Raw genomic sequence first — 14,342 nt, 5'->3', positions numbered from 1 at the left:
CAGTCACTTTTTTGGCAGCGAGTTAAATCAGTACTTGTTTGCAGATGTTTTGGACTATCTAAAGTCCAAAGCTGAACAGATATCATCTAGCTGACACAACAGTAAAAGTCACCACTGGCTTCTTTGTGTTAACAGACAACTTAATTAAGCAGTTGTGCTGGCTTGACAATCAATAAGCAGTAGTGCATAGATAAAACAAAAATTAAGCTATTTTCTCTTGTTCATTATGCATGCATGTCTTAAACCGTTCAGACTTAAGGCTCTACTAGCTTTTTAAAACGTAAGGATCTTTTGAAAAGCAACATGTGCGTGAAATCGTTTTAGCCTCTGAAGAAATGACAAAGTTGAGCTAAAAACCATTTGGGTTAAACATTTAACTTTTCTTTCAAATAATTGACTTTGACCTCATGTTTATTAATATTTTTCAGCAATTAAAACAGAATGAGTGTTTTGAAAACACCGCTTCAACATAAGCATCGCTCCAGACTTAAAAGGTAAAACAACTCATGTAGCTCCAAAAGAGTGCCCCACATATTTATGTGCCATTCAGAAAGGCAACATATCAGATCATGAAGATGAGGAGTAGAAGAACATGGACGCTTGTTTTGAAGAGAGACTCCACAAAAGAAACGTCGTCCACACAGAACGCTACAGACCAACCACATGCCCATGCATGGGAATCTGCTACATTTTACCTGACCTAAAAAGCTGTGGAGACAACTGTCTGTTGATTCCCAGTCAATTTGCATACATAGAAACCATGAACCAGCCTTACTTCTGCCCACCATAACAGAGAAGTGAGAATAGGGAAGAATCTCCATTAATGTTGTCTGTTTCCAGGAAAACTTCACTATGACTAACTCATTATTTTAACATTTAAAATTTAGCATGTCCATCTAAACCTGAAACAGCCTTGTGATACAAAGAATTTTATACCGATCCTACTGGTAATGCATTACATTACAGTCATTTAGCAGACGCTTTTATCCAAAGCGACTTACAATGGGTAGGCAGCAGCATTAAGGGTGTTGCCTAAGGACCTAACTGGAAGGTGTTAATATTCGCCTTTTCCTTGCGATACTGGGGGGATTTGAACCCTGATCTCTCACATGGGAGACGGATGCTCTGTCTGCCAGCTGAGCAATCTGGCTGCTATTAGCCAAGAGGGGAGCAAATTGGGCTTAAAAAAAAGCTAAAAATGCCACTAATGGTATTACTATCTGTAGCCATGATAAAATATTGTTTTCCTTCTAAAAGTATATTAATTTGATGGCCTCCAACCAGAAAAGTAGCCCACATTTCCAAAAATCCTCTGAGTCACTGCTTTGGTGAAGAACATGTTTGGGGATAGAGCATGGCATGTCAGAACTAACTATGTCAGCATCCCTGAAATGTAGTCCCAGACAGCAAACTGTAGGAGTCACAAACTTGTCGTCACTGGTTTAAGTATAGTTACGTTCTGCTGAACCGTTAGATCCCTAAGCAACAGTCTGTTACGTATGCTAACATCTATGACCTGAAGTCATAGCTCCAGCTATACCAGTTCAGTCCAAACACCATATAAACTGTATGCTTTCATCAAATTTAAATAAATCAGTAAACTCACACATATTTTATTCAGTCCCAGTTGTCTGCAAAAGTCTGCAAGGTAAAAGCAGCATGTGTACGGTCTGATGTTTGCAGCTATGTAACATTAATGTACTTGAAATAACTCAGCAAAGTATAGATTATTAGAGAAACAATTGCTGCTACCTATCACCTCATACACACCTCATACCAACTGTCAAGCAGTGTGGAAAGGGTTATGACACCATTTCCAAAGAATTTGGAGTCCATCATTCTGCAGTGAGAAAGATTTTTCTGAAGATGAAAATGTTAAAGACAGTAATGTTCTCTGGAGTGGCCATCCCAGCAAGTTCACTTCAAGGTCAGACTATGCAATACTCAGGAATATGGCAAAACCCCAAAGCGCTCCGTCATGGACTACATGTTGAAGTTTCTGACGGTACAATAATAATAATAAAAAAAAAAAAACATGTAGAGAAGCTGATCTCCTCAATACAGCTGGCCCAGGTTTGAGTCCTGGTCTGGGTCACTTTTGCTGCATGTCATCCCCCTCTTTTCCTCTGACCTCTTTCCTTTTGAGCTGCATACAAAGGTCACAAGTGTCCAAAAATCTGCTAAAAGGAAAAGACTGAATAAGTATAGGTTGTTTGGAAAGGTTGCAGGAGAAAGATTCTTCTTTCTTAAAATAACATGGCAGCACGGCTTACGTTTGCAAAGTTGCATCTGAACAAACCTCAAGACTTGTAAAACAATCTCTTTTGGACAGATGAGAGCAAAGTAAAGATGTTTGGCCCCACAATCCTTTGCTTAAACATCATCAGGAGAAACACCTCATACCAACTGTCAAGCATGGCGGTGAAGGAGTGATGATTTACACCTTGCAGTCAGTATGTTGACCACAATTTTTTTTTTATAGCAGATTATTCTAGTCAAATGTGAGGCCATATGTGTGAGAGCTAAAGATTTTCCAAAACTGTGTCAAGGTGCTGCAATGACCCAGTCATAGTCCAGACTACAAATTGATTGAAAATTTGTTGCAGGACCCTAAGAAAACTGGATCATTTTATCATAGAAACAGCACTCTGTCAAGCTCACAGAACTGGTTAAACTGGTGTTGAACCTTCCTTGAAACTGCTTGTTTTCTAAACAGTTGCTCATTCAAGGCTTTAACAAGTTAAATAACAGACAACGTTTTCCAGGATCTTAAATAGCTTTTCAAATATAGATTATGTTAGCTTTGCACTCTGTTTCAAAACAGGTTGATATGGATCAGTGGAGAAGGGGTGGACAGCAAGGTAGCGACACATGAGAGGGAATTTGGTTAACTGACAAAGTTTAGCCAAGTTGATCCTCCTAACCCCATCACTCTCTGACTCCCCAAACCCCATCCTCCCATACAGCCTTGAGAAAAGGAGATTGTTTATTCAGTTATGTGCATGTGCCTTTTAACAAGTTGATTTATGAAACAACTGTAACAGTTGCTAAGGTTCAGCTGGCAGACTAAGAACCGTTGTCTTTATTTTAGTCTCTATATCTTCTCAGCTCATGTTGCTTCGTCCTCCCTAAGCTGCACAGCCAGAGGCAGTATGGCCATAATGTGCACAGGAGAGTTTAAATTAACTAAATGTTGTAAACTTAAAAGAACATGAAACCAGACAAAAGGTGGGTATTTAATAATGCATTAGTATTTCCAAATGTGCACACACTGACTCTGCTGTAGTGCCATTAAATATATTTGACTGCAGCTGATGCTTTCAATTGGATCAACACATGCATGCAAAGCTTTTCACTATACTTCAGTGTGTTTGTTTTGCTGTTGTTTGTCTTACAGCAGCATAAAAAGCATTGAGTAGTGACTAATCAAAAAGGCTCAATTGATCTGTTGTCTCATGCTCTTTCTTAGGGCAACCTTCTGACCACACCTATGACCGTGGTCACTGACAACAGGCATTAACCATGTGGTCTTTCAACATGTTTGAATGAGCTACTTTGTTTCTGAGTGCAGAGAACTCTAAAAGAAATAGCTCAGCATTTTAAGAAACACATTTACTTTCTCCCCCTGCCAAGAAGAGATTGACACCATTCCCGGGTCTGCATGATAAACATGCAGCCTCAGCCAGCAGCTGTGATGCAACCTGTTTTAATTTAGTGTGGAGCTGCAATGATGCAGTGATCGGTTAGTGGATTGACAGGAAAATATTCAGGGACTATTTTCACAATTGACTGACTTATGTTTCTTCTTGTATTTGCTTCTAATAATCCAGGACTTTATGGTTTTCTTTGTATTTTATTACAAGATAGCTAACTTAGTATGACTGAATGTTGAACCATCACTCAGACAAAACATTTAAAGAGTTCAACTTAAGCTGTGATGCATTATAGTGACTATTTTAACAATATTCTGATATGTTATATTAAAACTGGTCAAACTACTGATATATAAGCCTGACAGAAACTTAAAACTGTTAAACCTGCAAATATGATTTTTTTTTCTTTTTTTCTGAGTTAACTAACAAGAGGTAATTACTATCACAAATATTTGAGAGCTGATTACACTGCCGTCTATTTACTCTAACCATACCAGAGCTGGGTGTCACAGGCTGATTGGCTAAAAACAGGTCAGGAAGGTCCATTCTCATTTTTAAAGAGTGGTGCTGGAGGGATCTGAGCAAGAAATGTCTGCTCCAGTTTCTCTTGCCCTTCCTTTTATCTGCAGTGTTTGCTCTGGATTTGAGGCCTTATTCTGGTGCAGGAGTTCAGTAAGCCCACACCTTACTGGTTAACTTAACTAGTGACATATTGTTACTAAGTAGAGGTATCTAATTGTTTTACACATTTTTAGCTACAGTCTTTAGTTTAAATGATTATTAAAGGAATTTTTTTTTCTGAACTGACTAATTCAGCAATTGCACATAACAAAATTCTCATAAATAGTGAAGGCTTTGCTAAGTTTTCAGTCACTGTGGAAATTTTCCTGCACTGAATAGTGATATTTTTGGTGCTTTTAGTCAATTCTGACCATCAACAATGAGGGTTTTCTTTAAGTAACTGTATCAGACTTGCTGTTGTAGTTTCATATTTACCAGGGTTGTCACTTTGTTGTTGTCCCAAGTTCAAATATCCATTTGAATGTGTGGAAACATTTAATTTGATTATGCTGTTCAAATTTAAAAATTGAAGGCTATAAGTGCTTTAAAACCTAGACTATAAACGCACACATCAAACTTTTTTGCCCTGTGATCCATGAGAGGGTGCTGTACTGTCAGCTTGACCTTACAGCTGCCCTGGTGACCTCTCAGTAAAATATTCTAAAATCGGGTTTTAAAAATGTTAGAGGTTTACGCACAAAGCCATTCAAAGAGGGCGTTCATGATACCAAATAGTCTGAGATATTGTAAATGTTACAGCAACTAACAAAGTTAAGAAGTTGACAGTTGTCATAGAACGAAAAAAAATAAATCTGCAGACTCACCTGCTAGCTTGACCCCAAGTGTGACATCGGAGATACCAAATATATCTGAGTCAATGTCAGGTTGTACTCTACTATGACAAGTCTGTTACCGAAACCATTACCAACAAGATAAGATTTATATGAAAATGTACACGACCCATTGGTATTGTTTCCGTAGAGGGTTTTGGGAACTTACAAAGGACCTAGAGCCAAAATTTCAACTTATAAAACGACTGAGAGTTAGTAAAGCTGTACCACACCACACCAGAAAACATTAAAATCGCACTAAAGGATAAGAAAGTTTCTCTGACCACAAGCAGATGGACATCACTGGTGACACATGTTGACAATCACAGCTTCCTGGATTTTCAGACTCATGGGAGCTTGACAGTTATGTCCTGTGTGCTAAGAAGCTGAGAGGAAGCCACACAGCTGTCCCGTGTGTCAGCAGCACACTGGTTGAATTAAACGTCGCCACGGACACTGAGAGTACAAAGCATGATGGATGACTGCATTTCAATACTTTTCTAGAAAGTTGTTACAACTCACTTTTTGGAAAAAGTAGCAGCTCTAATTTTCTCCATGTAGAAATGTGCATGTCGTTGATATTATAATTTCACTGTCAACAAGAGAGCAACGACAAGACTGTATTAAGAATGAAAATTGTACTCCCCCCCCCCAAAAAAAAAAACACTTCCTGACCAGTCATATAAACTATGTTCACAATGTTTCTGCAATGCGGTTGCACCGTATGTTGAACATATTGGTTACCGTCACACATTTACACTGCCAAAAATAGCCTATCTTGTATGCTTAGTCAGCACACAGAAGACATAAATGATGAAAAATGTAACACTGACAGCCCCAAATAGTGTCATGAAAACAAATCTGAACATTTGGGATGCAAATGTAACAGATACTTCTAAAATTGTTGGTTTTGGAGTGAGGCAGGCAGGAATTAGAAGGAAGTTAGAAAAAGGCACTGGGTCACTTCAGGCCTGTCTGTCACTCTGTGGCTCTTTCTTTATTTAACACACACATATTACATGCATGCATATAAGCAATGCTGTATATTCATGTCTGCAACATTTTAAGTGTTACGAGGACAAAAATTATGCAGATACTGTTTGATTATTTGACATGCCTGTTAGGTGCACGTCGTGCTGCAGATCAACAATACACAGATACAACACAAGGGAATGTATGAAAACACATACACACACACACAAAGTCTCTCTTTCTTCTGAGAACCAACTATGGAAGGATAATGCCGTCCCTGTGACTGATGATATTGCCAACATAAAGACCGAAAAAGCAGCAAGTGATGTTTTCCAAGTGGCTTGAATAACTTCCATTGACAGTTTTGTTGGAAACAGAAAACCACTTTTCTGTAATGGAAGAAGGTTTTGGGTAAGATGGGTTTTTGCTTTCTGTTATATCTTTAGAGCCAAGCCTGGCAAAGACGCCCTTGAGACTGAAGACTGGGGCGAGTGTTGGCTCGGAGAGTGACAACAGAATTTCAACTGAACCACGGTGGGTATAAAAAAAGATCTGATAACCATGAGGCTTTGTCATGCCTCTGATTAGCTGAAAATGTCTAGTTAAATCTCTTAGTAACAACAAACGTGGCAGAAAAGTTTGACGAAAGGGCAGCTTTTGCATGTAGTGTTTGTTTTTATATTAACCAAACTAGCACATGAAAACCAGGTGCGTGCGTGTAATGCGAGCATACGGGATAGTTTCTGCAAGTAAAAAACTATCACCATGAGAAAGCATTGTTCCCTTGCAACTGCACACAACAGTATGTCCAAACATAAAACACAGCACCTAAACAAATGTTGTCCTACAGGATTGTCAAGTTGACCTGAAACTTATAAGTTTTACTAGTTTTCGCAGTAGTTTTAATAGCAGTGTCAACATAGGTACTGGAATTACAAGTAATGTTAGTGATATTGGTTGTGGTGCAACATGAAATAGGATAGTTTTCCAATCATCCTGTTTTTAAGTCAAACAAAAGAGCGGCAGTTTTCCTTCAGGGTCTTTTTTTTTTTTTGTCAACTTACCCTACAACGGTCAATCAAAGAATAGGTGACGTCAGCCACTCTTCCATGTTCAAAGTCTCAAAAGTAAACCTGAAAAGTGTCCATGTGCACAGCCTAAAATCCACAGCCTACCAGCAGCCTTGATAGCTTACAAAAGAGCAGTTAAAAGGTGAACGTGTGGAGTAAGACAAGTTGTGAGAGGTCGGACATATAAAACACTCACTGCTGCAGGTTTGTTTGGTGAGTTTTGGCTGTGGGTCCACTTCTTCGGCAAGTGATCTCTCTGCCAAAGCAAACACCCACTTTTCCTCACCCTTTATACTCAAACACACATGTACACACTCATTATACTTGCTGACTCCACACAATGGCATGACTGTATCTGCGGCATCATACAGACGTCTGCCAATCGCCCTGTGGAGCTCATTGTTACCCAACACTGGGGCACACAAACGCTGAGCTGAGTTCAGCCTCTAACTGGTGCAATGCAAAGAGAAAGTGTCGATGAGGTCTGCCAACATGCACTGCTGACCCCAAACAGCCCAAAATAATAAATGGAATGTGACATGCACTCACTGAAGATGGGTAAGACAGGAAGAGAAGAACAAGGATTTGACTATATTTATGCTGAACTCAAGATCAGTACAGGGAGTTACACACCTCAAAGCTACCGGGATTGCATTCCTGCTTGTGCTATACCAAATAGTATCTCACAATACAAACAACAGCATCTATGGAGCGCCCCTTTGCTTATACATAATCACAAAGATAAACAACTGAAAATGATGCACAGTTGGTGACTGGACTTAACATAGACTGGCGAAGAAAAGGCGAATACTTGCAAGCTGTTTGACACCGTACAAAAAGCAAACAATGAGGGGTATTTAGTTCAACTGGTTGAGCCACTCCACCATTTATGGAAACCACAGTTCCTCAACGTATCCGGCTAAGGTTTAGATTCCAGCCTGGTCCCTTCTGCTGCATGCTCTCATGTCTAGCTACTGTTGAATAAAATCCACAAGTGGCCCCAAAATTCTTTTTTAAAAAAGCAAACAGGTCAAGAATCATTGTGTGATTGTATGCGTGAGATGCAGAAGGATGCCTTCTCTTACAGTTGAGGGCAGGGACTTATATGTAGCGTTTACTTTGACCTTTCCATGCAGCTAAAGCCTGGAGTAATTGTGCTGTGCAGCACAGCCTTTTCATTTGTTTACTACAGAAACACACCATTTCAAGATCTTTTCAAAAGGAGCAAGTGGAATTTGTGTCTCCAAGCATTTATTTGTTGTTGCTAGAATTCATAAGTAGCTCCCTCACATCAAATTATTTGTGTGTTAAGTCTTTCCACCACTGATTGCAAAAGTGTAAATTGGTTGCAAAGAAAGATATGCAGCACCATGCAATCAAAAGGAATCAAAAGTGCCAAGGAAGTCACTAAGCTCCACAAGCACGAGCAAAACATCCAAAAGCTCCAGTTTCTGTTTGTTAAATATATCATCTAAGCTTTCATCTCAGTAGATATTATTTAGATTAATTTATACAAACAATTATGAGGATTAGTTTGCGTCAGGGCTAGTATTTCTGATACAACTTAAAGCTGAATATCTCTAATTCTCTTAACCTTATTTATCAGTGTCAGATGTGTGTATTTAAAACCTTCCTAGTTTACTTAAACATTTCCACCTCAGACATATAACCATTATATTTATTTGTCTTTTACTCAAAAAACACAGACTGCTTGTATGCTAATATTATGCCATATTTACATCAAAAGCGGCATGTTTAAACGGGATTTTTCTAACTTTTTTTCTGAAAATCAAGACTTTGAAGAGATAACTAGTTTTTTTTTTTAACCTAGACTGAAAACATCAACCCCCCCGGCTAACAGGTGAAAATGATCAATCTCATCTCTTTTCATAGAGACAGTAAATATGTGTTACTGTCAGTGAAAAGTGAGAGGCATCTACTTTTGCAGCTTTGACAGCAGCATCCTGGATGAAAATTACCATCTGCACCTGGGTTTTGTGTTCCCATCAATGCCAATCAAAGCTCAAGCTGTTAAAAATTGTCATGTAATGCAGAGTCATTTGATATGACATGGGCTGAATGCCAAATAAACTCTTTTTGATTGCACTCAAAAAACTGGCATTAGTGGGAATTACTGGCACTTAATTTTTTACCAGTGTGTAAAGGGCTCCTGTAACAGCTAGCAAAGACTGAGTTTAAATAGTTAATTAGTGTGTAAAATTGGTGGGGTTCTGCAATATATATATATATATATATATTTTTTATTATTACCGGTAGATTGGCATTGAAAAAGCAGATTCACTAATGAAGAGAATGAACTTATATTAGTTTTGTGATATTCAGTTAAATTTACTACTACTTAAACATTGTTAAACAGCTTAGTTCATGAACACAAGCCCGCAAAAGTTCCCTGCAGGGTCTAACTAAGTGTTCCTGGTGGATCTTCTGGGCTCTCTGGGGGTTTTGAGATGAGACATCTGTGGGTCATGTGCATCCCTATAGATCTGGTAGGTGTATAAGCCAGCTTGTTCTTGTTTTTTTTATCTTCTTAAGCCATTCCTAAGCAGTTATAACAAGACAATCAATGTTCTTTACTAAATTTGTCGGTGGTTTTAATGTTGTGGCTGCTTTGAGTGTAAACAAGTAAAGAAGCCTTAAAAGTTGTGAAATTTTGAATAATTTTCTCATGTTTTATAGACAAAACAATTGACTGTAACAGGTATATGACGGGTGATTGCACTTCTCTACATTTACTCTAGCCACACCAGTGCCTGGTGTCACCACCTGATTGGCTAAAAGCAGGTCAGGAAGGTTTTAAGAGGGGTGCTGGAGGGATCCACTGAAGGGAAGGTCTGCTCCAGTTTTTCTCATTGTCTAGCTTTTTGTCTGCAGTGTTTGCTCTGGATTGAGTGGTTCTCCTGATCTTGGAGAGATGTGAGCCCACACCCTTTTGACAACTGTTAGATCTAGGTCTGTGCCGCCGCTGCTAAACAGGAAGGCCTAAGCCGTAGTCCTGGGTGTGCCCATTTCACCTGTTGAGTCATGCCACTGTGGTATACTCATTAACATCTTTTTTTCTGCTGGATTTGCACATATTTATATATCTAATTTATTACACTATCTTTTGCATATAAATATATAAACAGAAGCATTTGTTGAAATCTAAAAGTATTCCTGCTATGTCCTTCCCTCTCCATCGTGGAGCTTTCTGTCGACACCTAATTCACCGCCACTCAAATCCAAGAACTTCTACTGATTCAGCTGCTGAATCTAAAGCAAATAAAGAGAAGTCGGGGTGCATGTCAACCAGGTAGCCATTTGCCTGGATTTATTCTCTGTCTTGTCATCACTCTGTACAACTTTGTCATCTACAGACTTGCTGCAGGGGCACATTTATCACAGTAAAGATGGATTTACACAGCCATGACCAAGCTGTTTTGTGAGCTGAGCTACAAAAGAAGCCTTAAAGCCCCCCCCGCTCACTCTGGACTACAGATACATGTTTATAAAGTCAGAACTTGTCAGAACTTCTGTTTTCTTTTTTTTTTTTTATTTAATGGGGTTTTTTTTTCTTGATTTTGGAGCCAGAGCTTAACAGGAAGGCTGATATTCAAAAGTTTTAGTCAGATAATGATGCAGTGTCTCCAACATATACTCATCAGTCACAAGAGAGCCTGGAAAAAGAATGTGACTCAGTAACGGGAGTTCATTCAGGTTTGATGAGGAATCATTTAACCATATCTGTACCTCAATGCCTGAGCTGTGGGGAACCCTTTGATAAAAGAGTTAAAGAACCCACCCATGGGGGTTCTATCCCCCCAAAACCTCACCTTCCTCTGTAATCTCGGCTGTTAAAAGCGAGGCGGCTGGTTTTCAGCTGCTGCCTCAGGACCTGACGGAGGCTGAGAAGCGGCCAGGGGGAAGCACGCTGTCAGTCCTGTGACAGCCGTATGAGATTCCACATGCTCTGATGAGTAATTCCTCCCTCCCTTCTCCATCACCATGTGGTTCATGGCCCTGAGTCATCATCCACACTTTCCCTCACACCCTCTCCCCTTGTCAGTGAAGAGGATTCTTCCTTCCACCAGCAGTGGTTGTCCTACAGGGAAACTCAACGGTACAGCCTCCCTCCAATGACTCATTCACCAACATCGAGAACTCCAGAGCCACAATGGCCCACCACGCCACACCCAGGCCTGGATCCCAGTCCTCCAAAGCCTGCTGTCTGCTTGCCTAAATGTCTTGTTGCCTGTATTTTTCTGGCTGTCTGATTTGCCAATTTCAATTTCTTTCTACATAGTTGTGGCCTTGTCAAAATGTTTCCTTGTTTACCTTCATACTCCCATCTGCCTGCCAGGGTTTCTTTTTTATCATCTAAAATTGTTTGGGACTGGCTTCACAGCTCTGCAACCTAAACAATTTGTCACAATACCTGCCAGTCTGCCATTCTGTCGGTCTTCTAGTCTGTCCCCCGGTACTCCACGGCAATGTCAAAACACTGAAGGACACAGCACATTGACTTTCCAGTCTGCATGTTAAACTGAGAGGCAGAAACATAATGACAAAATACTTCTGCCAAAGAAAAAACATTTGTATAGTTAGGAAAGAGATGCTTTTCATTCTGAGTCGCTAACATTTCCAGCTCTGTGCTTATCTGCATCCGTGTTGAGAATATTTTGACAAAGGTTACTGTTTGATTTCAGCAACTCTCCTGAGACTGTATCGTTCCCCTCATGTGCTCTGCAACTCAATAAGCTGTGTGACTTCTATGTTTTGGTTAACTAAGGTTAAAATCTCTGAAGCTAACCTCTGTGACCCATTCATGTGTACTGAAATGTGGTTTTGGCCCCGCACTGCGACAAGTTTTTTTTTTTTGGTGCATATCCCTCCACGATGCTTTGAGATCCTCCACATGTTGCAACAGGAGAGACTTGTTGACCATTGCAAGAGCAATAAGGATTTTTAGGGGCATTATGACTGGGTTAATAAAACACAGCTGCCCCTAAAAGTCCCTCACTTTTCTTGCTGCCTTTTCTTTTGCTTTTGTTCTCTTTCTCTCCCTCCCTCCCTAACTTAATATTTCAGTCTCATTCCAAACTTTTCAGATCAAACTTCAAACTTTACTGGCTCCTTAAAATGCGTTTCTGTGCATAACTCTGGTATCTGCTCAGCTGCAGCAGAGTGAAAATGCAAAACAACCTGGAGTGACCACAGTGTGTGAAGTTTGACCTTTTTGGAGATGCTGGTTCATTTATTTCATAAAAAGCAAGCTTGCTTTCCAGTATTTATGAATTGTATATTTATAATAGCAGAGTTTTATTGGGATTTGCAGTGACGTTTTTAAAAGGGGGTTGAATGAGTTCAGTGCAGAATTTCCGAGAATGAGCTCTCCATGTGTTCATTAGGAGTTCAGCTTTCACAGAAAAGGTAAACACAATCTTAAAGTAAACCTTCTATATGATGCTCACGGTAACACACACACACTGTTATGTTCAGTTTAAGGACAAACTGAACCCAGTGACACACAGCACAACAACCTGGGAATTGTAAGAAAAGTCTATTTAAAGTACAACCCTGCTAACAAACGGTGTGAGGAGAATATGAGACAGCCGTGGTGAGAATGTAAGAAACACTGTGCAGCAAGTGGCGAGATGAGTCCGACTGGGCTTTTTAAACAATGTGAAAATGCCACTGAGAGAGAGGCTTGGCAGGCAGTAGCAGCCAGCACTGTTTAATATCACAATTTTAATCAGCGCACTTGGTGACTATCCCAGATCTCCCTGCTTATTCAAACCAGCCTCGGTCTACCAAACCTCCCTTCCTGGGCCCTCGCCTCGCACTCGTGCTGGTTTGCAGCTTATATGGAGAGCTCTTCGCTGGAGTTGTTCTACCTGCTTTCTGTAATGTGTCATTGCACTTTAGTGGGCTATATATTAGCAGTGATAGTTGTCTGCAGCTCCACCGATCGGGAGTGGACTGGATGCATTTAATGCACTCTCTTTATTTGTTTTAAGAGTTTAAAAAATTGGTCCATGTGTGGCATCGCTAACTGGCATTAAGACGTCACCTGCAGTCTTGAGGAATTTAATTAGAACTTCATGAGGTTTAACAACAGTAATAGCAGGATTGTAAAAACAAATGACCTGCCACTGGTGTGTTACACAATGCCTAAAATAACTTCTGAATACTAGTATCAACACCTTAATAAATAAAACTAACAAATTATTGGAAGAACATCCCGCCTATTGTGAAGTCAGGGGAGCCTGCTTCATCTGCATTGCTGTTTTAGGCATGCTGTAAAAATCCCTGTGGTCTTGTGCTTTTAAAATAAGAATCCCATGCTTCAGCGAATGTCTTACCTATGTGTCACTTGCAGCATGGAGATGCCACCATGGCCTTGCGCTCTATTAATTACATAAAGCATCTAGTGTGAGGATGCTGAATTCATTAGTGAGGTATGTACGGCATGCTAGGGTCAGGACAGATATAGAAGCAGGCCTCCAAACCAACCTCTTCCCCACTTGACACACTTGTTCAACATAATAGAGAACGGCACTTTGTGATTTTTGACAACTCAACCCCCCCCCCTCCTTTTTTTTAAATTAATTTAGCTGCCCATTGTCAAGCTTGTGCTGGAAGTCTTCACAGTAATGATTGCAATTAAATGCTCGTCTACATTCAGTTGCAAAATGCTACAAATGTGCCTTCCATGAATCCAAGAAAAATAACAGGAAGTTTATTTTTTCAAATCTGACCTACTTTTCTTTAAGCTAAAAAAAAAAAAAAAAAAAAAAAAAAAAAAAAAAAAAAAAAGTTAAAATTCTTATTTTTTATTATTATCTCAACAATTAATCAAGAGCTGTGCAGCAGACTGAGGTTGGTTAGGACTGACGAGACACCTTAGTGTTTTAATGTCATTTAAAAATTGGAAACCACATTCGCTCTGATTTCCTGAGATTTTTTTCACTTAAGACTGCATTTAAAATGTTTTTTACAGATTATTCAAATACAGTCAATTATTAGGCAGTAATGTTGAACCATCTGAGTCTTTTATGGGAAAAATTCATTCTACATCAGATACTTTGTGTTTTTCTTTCTGTGCAAAAAGCAGCCGCTGAAATTTATATCCTAAATCAACTTTAAGTGTTTTTTTTGTCTTCATTTATATATATATATATATGCGGAATTTATTGGTGACAGAATTTTAATTATTATATGTGCTTTGTATTTAATCTCAATAGCTTTTTATTGATTTA

Source organism: Melanotaenia boesemani, chromosome 4 (assembly GCF_017639745.1).
Source record: "Melanotaenia boesemani isolate fMelBoe1 chromosome 4, fMelBoe1.pri, whole genome shotgun sequence".
In the NCBI taxonomy this organism is placed as follows: domain Eukaryota; kingdom Metazoa; phylum Chordata; class Actinopteri; order Atheriniformes; family Melanotaeniidae; genus Melanotaenia; species Melanotaenia boesemani.
Note: the sequence above shows the minus strand (reverse complement) of the source record.